We start from the raw sequence: 9,862 nt of genomic DNA, 5'->3' as shown, positions 1-9,862 counted from the left end.
GCAGGTATATATGCTGCAAATAGCTCTGGAAGTCCACTAGCACATAAGTAACCATGGCCTCCACAAGCTTTCCTATTTTTCAATCGCATCTGCAGTAACCGAGGTGGTCAGAGCTTTTAGTCCAGACGTGCATGCGTGAATCTCTGCCAAGGTTGTATTTCCCGATTCCCATTGTTAAGGCTAAACTGCCGCCTAACAACATTGTACCTCACAGCTATAGTAACAGCACGAGAAAGACACACTGAAGCTTCCATGAGAATGATTTGCCGTGCAGTGATCATGCCTCCATATAAAATCTGTTTAGGCACATTTTGGCGTACATACTTGCCCTCTTTTGTTACTATAGCCATTCGCATTAGCAAGTGGTCACGAGGGATTCGAGTGTTATTGAACTGTGCAAAATCGTTATCCACTGTATTATTTCCACCATTCCCAAACTTTTGTCCAATGTCCCCCACTGCTATTGTTGTCAAAGGTTTGTGATCCTCCATACTTCGAATTTGTACAATGAATGCGTGCACACCATAGTCCCTGTCTAAAATCAGTCGTACATGAACAATTGCATGAGTTGCAACCTGCTGATTCCGTAGCTACTGCAATATTCACCCAGGAAACGACGACTCTTTACAACTTTAGGCCAGCTCTCCATGCTAATCTTCTCCACTCAGCTTCACTCAGTTTTAGGTACTCGGCTTCATGCAAATGTCAGCTTGAAATTTGTATTATATCAAAATAAAAACTGACATTCACGCGCTGGTTTCCGGAAAGAGGAAGGTGGGTTGTTGTAACAACGATCAACGATTCTCCCTGCAATCGTTGTTCTCCTACAGCGCCACGGCAGATGGGCTCTTCACACATCCTTTCAGAGCTCTTTAGTTTGCCTCACATTGGAGCTTCTGGTTACTGGTTAAGATGATGTTGGTCGTCCATTGCTCTGAATTCACGTTGCAGAATTGTAATGTCCCTGTGTGATGACTCCTTGAAAATATTAGATTGGTCGATGGACTGGCTAACATTCCGAAGCATGCTGGTTTTGAATTGGATATCACCGAGACTTGGAACTTCAAACCTACACAGTGAGCTCTATTTTCCATTCTAGATTCATGCGAGCAGTCTCTCCACACAAGCACACAGTTTCGCTAGACAGGCATGTACAGTCAAGCTCTCCATTGTCCACGCATAGTTGTATGCTCTCCCACAATAAGTTGATGAACATATTCTCTACACACATCAACTCTCATCTGAGCTCAAATTAACCCCGTCGAAGATTAGAATAGGCAGCATATCAAATGATGCCGACAACACACATCACATCAGATGAAAATATGTTGAAGGCATACATCAGATCAGATCAAAAGTATGGTGAAAAAGGCGCTAGCCACTAGGTATCAAACCTCTGTTGTCCTGTGAGTAATTTCCTTACAATATGTATGAGAGATTTCAGAAGTTCGATTAATTTCTGGAGCATACATACTGGTGCTCACGACTACTTAAGTCGAACAACCAACCAATGCAAAACCACGTTGTTTTCAACTGCATAAGCTCAACACTATGCTCTTTCAAAACGTCCACAACATTTTGCTAAATCCACAACTTGATTGGTCTGGGGTACCTTTCATAAACAAAATGACGGGTTTAGAGTCCACAAGTTGTTGCAGTCTGCTCTTAAGCGCGGTATCTGATCTAGCAGTGATGTTCCCAACCTGTGGAGACTTATTCAATTCCTTAACTGCCTCAATTACTGCATGACCACCAGCCATGCCAACGCTAGCAGGAGCAGCTGAGCTAACATGGTCATTAGCAACCTGTTCTTCAACTGGATTGCAAATATCTATATTTCCTTCTATGGTTCGATCAACATGTGAACAATGCTTGAATCTGCTGCGCTTTTGCGAGGATTTGAATCTCTTTCATGTCCTAATTGGAGCTCATGCAGACGCAAGATCATTGCCACATGACTCCAATACTGTGTTATGAAACCAGCTCAAGAAAATATAGAAAAGATAGATCAATGCCTTAGAATTCAGCCTCTTCGAGGGGGCAACCTCCTTTACATTACATAAATGAACAATTCTTTGATGATACAAATGACAAAACCTCCTTTCTATATATAGGAGTCTAAGGAGTCACAATATAATCCAGCCGACCTAACAATAATAATATAAAGCCACAAAAATAACAATAGAGGGATTCTATGGGGCACAGAAATAACAATATGGGGGTAATAGGGGCACAACAATATAAATAAGGGGTATAACTACAATAGTAATGGGGTAATCACTAGTATTATAGGGACCCAACATGCCCCTCTCCTTCAAAAAAGTGTTGTCCTCAACGCTTGAGTAGTTCTGGATACTTCTGCATAAAATTCTCATCCTCCCATGTGGAATCTTCAGCGGATAAGTTCTTCCACTTGATAAGATACTCTGAAATTGATCGATTTCGTAGCTGTCGAGTTCTTGTTTCTGTGACTTCTTCCGGTTCCAATATAATTTTTCCTTCCTCGTCAAGTTCTGGCAATATTGTTTGAACTGGGAGCTTGTCGCCTATAACCTTCTTTAAACATGAAACATGGAAAACTGGGTGCAATCGAGAAGCTGCAGGAAGCTCCAATTTGTATGCCATAGTACCAATCTTTTGCAACACCTTGTACGGACCATAATACTTTGGTGATAATTTATTATCCTTCTTAGCTTGCTTTAGGGACATTTGCTTATATGGTTGTAGGAATACCCAATCACCTACATCAAAACTTCTTTCACTGCGATGTTGATCTGCCTGTTGTTTCATTCTATTTTGTGCCAACACGAGGTTATCCTTTAAGAGTTGGAGGACTTGTTGTTGATGTTCGATGTGATGTTCCACTCCCTGAACCTTAGAATTTTCTCTTAAATATGATGTGATGGATGGTGGTTGATACCCATAAAGTGCCATAAATGGGGTCATTTTTGTTGCTGTATGGAAGGAAGTGTTATACCACCATTCAGCCAGAGGCAACCATTTGACCCATTGTGTCTGTTTATCAGATACAAAGCAACGAAGATATCCTTCCAAACATTTGTTTACTATCTCAGTTTTCCCATCAGATTGAGGATGATAAGATGAGCTATGAGCTAACTAAGTACCAAGACAAGAAAATAATTCTGTCCAAAAATTTCCAGTGAAAATGGGATCTCTGTCACTTACAATAATCTTTGGGTTTCCATGTAGCTTTTGAATTGTTTCCATAAATGCAGTAGAAACTGTACTGGCTTTAAATGGATGTGATAATGCACAAAAGTGTGCATACTTGGTAAGTCTGTCAACTACCACCATGATGACACTCTTTCCCTCAGACTTGGGTAAACCTGTGATAAAATCCATTGAAACCTCCTCCCAACGTTGGCTTGGAATGGATAAAGGTTGTAATAGACCCGGTGTCTTAATTGTTTCAACTTTATTTTGTTGGCAAACCAAACATTCCGCCACAAACTTTTGAATATCTGATTTAAGGCCATCCCAAAAAAATTCCTTCTTAACCCTGTGGTAAGTTTTTAAAAATCCTGAGTGCCCTCCTAAGGGAGAAGTGTGCAATTCCATAAGAATCTTTTGTTTTAGCTGGGAATTCTTACAGAGGTATAAGCGATCTTTGTACCATAACGAATCATTTTTCCAGCTAAATGTATCAGACGTACTGGAATCTTGTTGTAGCTTTCGAATAAGTGCCCACACTTCTTCGTCATTCTTCCATTCCTCCCTTGCTTCGTTTATCCAATCTGGTTGGATAATAGAAATGGCGCACAACAATGCTTCCACATCCTCATCCTTTCTTGAGAGTGCATCTGCCACCACATTTTGCTTCCCTTTTTTGTAGATGATTTCAAAGTCATAACCCAACATCTTTGTGACCCACTTTTGTTGCTCTTCAGAGGATAATCTTTGTTCTAAAAAGTATTTAAGGCTATCATGATCCGTTTTTACCTTGAAGTGTCTTCCCATTAGGTAGGGTCGCCATTTCTTAAGTGCATGGAGTATTGCCAACATTTCCTTCTCATAAATAGCTTTGCTTAAAAACTTTCCCTTGATTGGACGACTTTCAAAAGCAATGGGTCTTTCATCTTGCATTAGAACAGCACCAATTCCATTTCCTGAAGCATCACATTCCACAATAAAGGTTTTTGTGAAGTCCGGTGTAGCTAAGACCGGTGCTTGGCACATTGCCTCTTTAAGATGTTCAAAGGCCTTTGTTGCTTCCGGAGTCCATGAAAATGCATCTTTCTTCAATAATGTTGTTAGAGGTGCTGCTATTCTCCCATAATTCTTAACAAACTTGCGATAATACCCTGTCAACCCAAGAAATCCTCGCAGATGCTTTATGGATGTGGGGATTTTCCATTCCTTAATGGCTTTAATTTTGCTAGGGTCTACCTTAACTCCTTCATGAGATACAATATGACCCAAATATTCCACCTCCTGGACTCCAAAGAAACATTTGGATCTTTTTGCATATAATTGTTTCTCCTCCAATAGTTGTAGCACCCTGTCAACATGTTCAACATGATCCTTCCAAGACTTGCTGTAGATTAGTATATCATCAAAAAATACTAACACAAATTTTCTAAGGAATGGTTTGAAAATTGAATTCATCAAACCTTGAAATGTTGAAGGTGCATTGGTAAGGCCAAAAGGCATGACCAAAAATTCATAATGACCCTCATGAGTTCTAAATGTCGTTTTCGGAATGTCTTCAATCTTCATTCTGATTTGATGATATCCCGAACGAAGATCCAACTTGGTGAAGTAAATTGATCCATGCAATTCATCCAGTAATTCATCAATGACAGGAATGGGGAACTTATCTTTAATAGTGAGCTTGTTGAGCTCCCTATAATCCGGACACATGCGCCATGATCCATCCTTCTTGTGCACCAATACTACTGGAGCTGAGAAAGAACTTTGACTCGGTTGAATTATACCAGCCTCTAGCATTTCTGCAACCATACGTTCAATTTCACTTTTTTGGACATAGGGATATCTGTACGGCCTGATGTTTGGAGGAACACTTCCTGGAATCAGATGAATAGCATGATCATGATCACGCATAGGTGGGAGACCTTTGGGAGTCTCAAATACCTTGGAATGATTGTCCAGGACTTTTTGGAGATCTGGAGAAATAGATGATTCCAATGTGGAAACATCTAGCGAACATAATTGTGCAATTACACCTCTTTGCTCCTTTTTTAGAAGCTTTGTCATACCATTAGAGCTGATTATCTTTCCTGGTTTCCCTGCAATACCCCTTAATTCAACTTCCTTTCCTTCCGTAGAAAATTTGATGAAAAGTTCTTGAAAATTAAAAGCTATTGTACCCAAGGATTGTAGCCATTGGACTCCTAGTACAACATCAGCACCTCCCATTGGAATGGAAAGCATTGGGCTAGTCAATACATATTCTCCCATGGATAGCTTGATATTATGGCACTTTCCAGAGCAATTTATTGTTCCTCCATTTGCAATCATCACTTGACACTCTGGTGCTGGATATAGGAAGCAATTCAATTCTTTTGCTACCCTACAATGAATAAAATTGTGGGTGCTTCCTGAATCAATCAACACTATTACCTTTTTCTTCTTGATTTGTCCTTCTATCTTGATGGTTTGAGGAGTGGTAATTCCCGCCAATGCATTACAAGATATGGTCGGATTTATTTGTTCTTCATCTAGGCTTTGTTCCTGGAGTATATCTTCTTCTTTTGACCTTTCTTGCTCCTTTTCTTCTTCCTCTTCACAATCTATGTAGAATAATTTCTTCTCAGCACACTTATGACCTTTAGTGTATTTGCTATCACAACTGTAACAAAGCCCTTTTGCTCTTTTTTCTTCCAATTGTTGTGGTGTCAACCTTATAGGTTGTGGAAGACTAGGGGCAACAACACTTCCGTCTTTATAGTTGTGAGTGGTATGCTTCCTGGTTGCCATAATTTTGCTTTCCATTTTTCTTGCTAACCTGAATGCCTTCTCTAATGAATCAGGTTCCCAAAGGCGAACATCATGTTGGATATTATCCTTTAAAGACCCTATGAACACATCAATCCTATGCTCCTCTGGAATATCTTTTACCCTTATGTTCAATTTTTGGAACTCCTCAATGTGCTCCATTATTGAACCCTTTTGTTTGAGACTTATCAATTGGCTAAAAAAAGTGTTGCTTTTTGTATCTTCATAATGTGCTATCAATTCTTCCGTAAAAATTGCCCAAGTGATAAATTTTTTACGAGAGCAAAGCCATTGATACCATACAAACTGATTTGGTTCCAAATATAAAGTTGCCATACGTACCTTTTGTGTGTTTTGCACATTATTGAGATCGAAGAATTGCTCCATCTGTAATATCCATGTGGCGGGATCCTTGCCATCAAACTTCCTCATATCGATTTTTGGAATATGGTGGGTCTTCGATCCAACATTAGCGTCTATGGAATCATGATTAACATTTCTTTTGTTCACATCATGAGTTTCCTTTACAACCTTTTCACCATTAGTAAGTATTTCTTGTAGAAAATTTGTCAAATCTGTCTTCAAATCTGCCATGTCTGTCTTCAAATCTGTCTTCGAATCATCCATCTTAGCTTCCATGCCCTTTATCTTAGATTCCACGCCATTTATCTTAGATTCCACACCATTTATATTAGATTCCACACCATTTATCTTAGATTCCACGCCACTTATCTTAGCTTCTGTTAGCTTTTGTGAGCGTGACATTTGTTGCACTTGTTCTTGTAATTTTGATATATCATGTAGCATTTCTTCCTCTTCTTCATGAGTCATGCTAGAGCTTTCAGGTTCCTTACTAGGTGTTTGCATTTTCTTTCCTCGGGGCATCAGTTACCGATAATAATGCTTTACTATGCCCTTTGAATTCCGTTAAACCAAGCTTACACAAAAATTTAAAAAAAAACTACACACCTTTTTTCACTTTATAGAAGCCTGATATTGAATCTGATGTATCTCTGTAATTTCGGATCATCCAGTTCTGAAATTGCAACCTGTAGTAGCCTTCTGCGTCCTCTTTCCAATGCCACAAGTCTGACCCAAATTGGATTCTCCAAGGAAGAGTTATGTGAAATCTCCCACAGTGACTTGCTTTTAGACTAGTTCAGTAGAGCGAACTTGTACGACGTGCCACGAGTCACTGTTTCAATGTTGGAATCTAAAACACGCACACAAGAAACTACAGTCTGTCCTATTTCTGTACCTTCTTACGAAATTTCAATCCGATCCCAGAGAGAAAGTTATGACGATTTTCCCCAGGTCACCTGTTTTGAATGTAATTCAGGAGTCTGCAAAAAGACCAACTTCCTCAGATCATATCTCCGCAAATATCGCGTGAAAAGCTCTGAAATTTAGACCCAAGGTTCAGCGCAATTTCTTCTCAAATGGGTTTTTTTTGCGACTTCTGAAACGTCACAGAAAAAAAGTTATAGCGAAAATTCCACGATGACCTGTTTGGAGCAGCGAAACCCTAGAATCCAAAGCTCTGATACCAAATGTTATGAAACCAGCTCAAGAAAAGATAGAAAAGATAGATCAACGCCTTAGAATTCAGCCTCTTCGAGGGGGCAACCTCCTTTACATTACATAAATGAACAATTCTTTGATGATACAAATGACAAAACCTCCTTTCTATATATAGGAGTCTAAGGAGTCACAATATAATCCAGCCGACCTAACAATAATAATATAAAGCCACAAAAATAACAATAGAGGGATTCTATGGGGCACAGAAATAACAACATGGGGGTAATAGGGGCACAACAATATAAATAAGGGGTATAAATACAATAGTAATGGGGTAATCACTAGTATTATAGGGACCCAACATACTGCTTCAAAATGCTTCAGTCTTTAATGAAGGGCATTTAAAATGTGCTTCGAATTTATAAAGTGGAGAAGTTATTGGCGTGACCGGAGAAATTTTGAATTTGAAATTTATAAGCGGTGGCACAATTTCTATGGTGTTCCGGCTCTGTGAGCCGCGAGCACAGCTAGTGCGCCGTGCTGGTCTAGTGCGCCGCGCGCTTGTAAATTTCCACTGGCAATTTTAGCTCAGTGCGCCGCACGCATCCTATGCGTCGCGTGCTCCTTGTATACGCCGCGCGCACTGTCAACACACTGTCGGCCTCTCCAACACTGAAATTCACTCTTCAACCTCCAAATTCAGCTTTCTCCTTTGGATTTTTGTGAACGTTTGTCATGCAAATAGGTTGTCAAAAACAATGGATTTGCTTTACAATTTAATATAGCACTGCTCTTTAATGGGATTAACGGGATTTTTGAAATCTACTGGTGGTCCTTCACTTGAGAAAATCACAAAACCAATTGCGCCACTTGGATATGTTAGAACTGATGTCCATGTATAGTGAACAGAGCCCTTGAAAGTTTGTCTGCACGTTGTGACAATATCTTGAATAACATGCATATGTAACCACAAGCTTTTTGCCTGACTTATAACTATGCCTCCAGGCCTCAATGCTCTAGACACTGTTTCATAAAATGGTATTCCAAATAGTTCCTCTGCAGGACCTACTGGATCAGTAGAGTCTACAATAATTGCATCATAAATTCCAGCCAGACATTCCCTCAAAAAGGTAGTTCCATCACCGATATGAAGCCTTACACGAGGATCATCATAGCCTACAGAAACATTTGGGAAAAATTGTTTGGATACATTTATAACCATTTCATCAATTTCACATATATCAATTTTTTCCACCGAACTGTGTCGACATATTTCTCGAAGAACTCCCCCATCACCTCCTCCAACAACCAATACCTTTCTGGGAGATGAAATAGAACAAAGTGGAAGATGAGCTATCATCTCATGGTAGGCGCATTCATCTTTCTCTATCAACTGAATCACCTTATCCAGAACAAGCACTTTCCCACATGTTACTGACTGAAATACCATCACATCTTGATACTTTGACTTGCCTTCAAACAATATATTTTCCACCGCAGATTCCTTCAAGTCTTTCATTTTCTTCTCTAACCTTCTTTAGCTGAAATGATGGTTCTTCTATTTGTGCTTTTGCAGGGATAGGAGTAGCGATAGCTGCTACCATTGAAGAGTTGTACAACTTCGAAACATTTTGACAAATTACATATTTACTACAAAAACACATTTGATGATTTCTTCTTCAAAACAGGATTTTGAAGAAGAATCAATCTCGCATTATTGATGATGACATTCCTGAAATAAAAACTTACTGAACCTCCCTCTGGCCTGCAAGCGTTACTTCACACTTCTGGAGACAAAACCCTGGACTCAATAATTAAAATAACTCTTTTTTACCAAAATGGCATTTGATGACAGCAAATGACGAGAAATGAACCTTGGTGAATTTGGCTCTGACAGAGGACTGACAAGACTGAGTCTAACATAAGGGATGTAATTTCACATTCAATGGTAAATATAGATTCCAATCTGTAAACTAACTGAAAGGGTGTAAAACCTATGGTAGTCTTTACCGAGGTTCAGTATGCCCAAAGATTCAGATACAATATAAGATGCCAATTGGACTGGTTTTTGTCGATCGTCCTTTGCAGGATCATCTTAAGGGGTTTGTTCACAGCCTTGACATGTCCATTGGCTTGAAGATAGTATGGAGATGAATGCTCCTACCGGAAACCCAATTTAAAAGCCAATTCAGACATTAGTTGGTACTGGAAATGACTGCCATGGTCAGTGACAATCTCTCTCGGGATACCGACCCTTGAGATAATCTGATTGAAAAGGAACAATGTCGTTGTTTCACTATCATTTTTATAAGTGGGCTTGGCCTCAGCCCACTTCGTGAAGTAGTCTACGACCACTATAATGTAC

The 9,862-nt window shown here is 39.6% G+C and overlaps 1 pseudogene; it reads right to left on the bottom strand.

Moving 5' to 3' along the window:
* Positions 1-8,266: 8,266 nt before the first annotated feature.
* LOC149153347 (spermidine synthase 2 pseudogene) lies at positions 8,267-9,016 on the bottom strand (annotated as a pseudogene).
* Positions 9,017-9,862: the final 846 nt, after the last annotated feature.

The sequence above is a fragment of the Pinus tabuliformis genome, chromosome 9, assembly GCF_031772625.1.
Source record: "Pinus tabuliformis cultivar Carrire ecotype Pingquan chromosome 9, CPIR1, whole genome shotgun sequence".
NCBI lineage: Eukaryota > Viridiplantae > Streptophyta > Pinopsida > Pinales > Pinaceae > Pinus > Pinus tabuliformis.
Note: the sequence above shows the minus strand (reverse complement) of the source record. Positions and strands in the feature narration are given on the sequence as shown.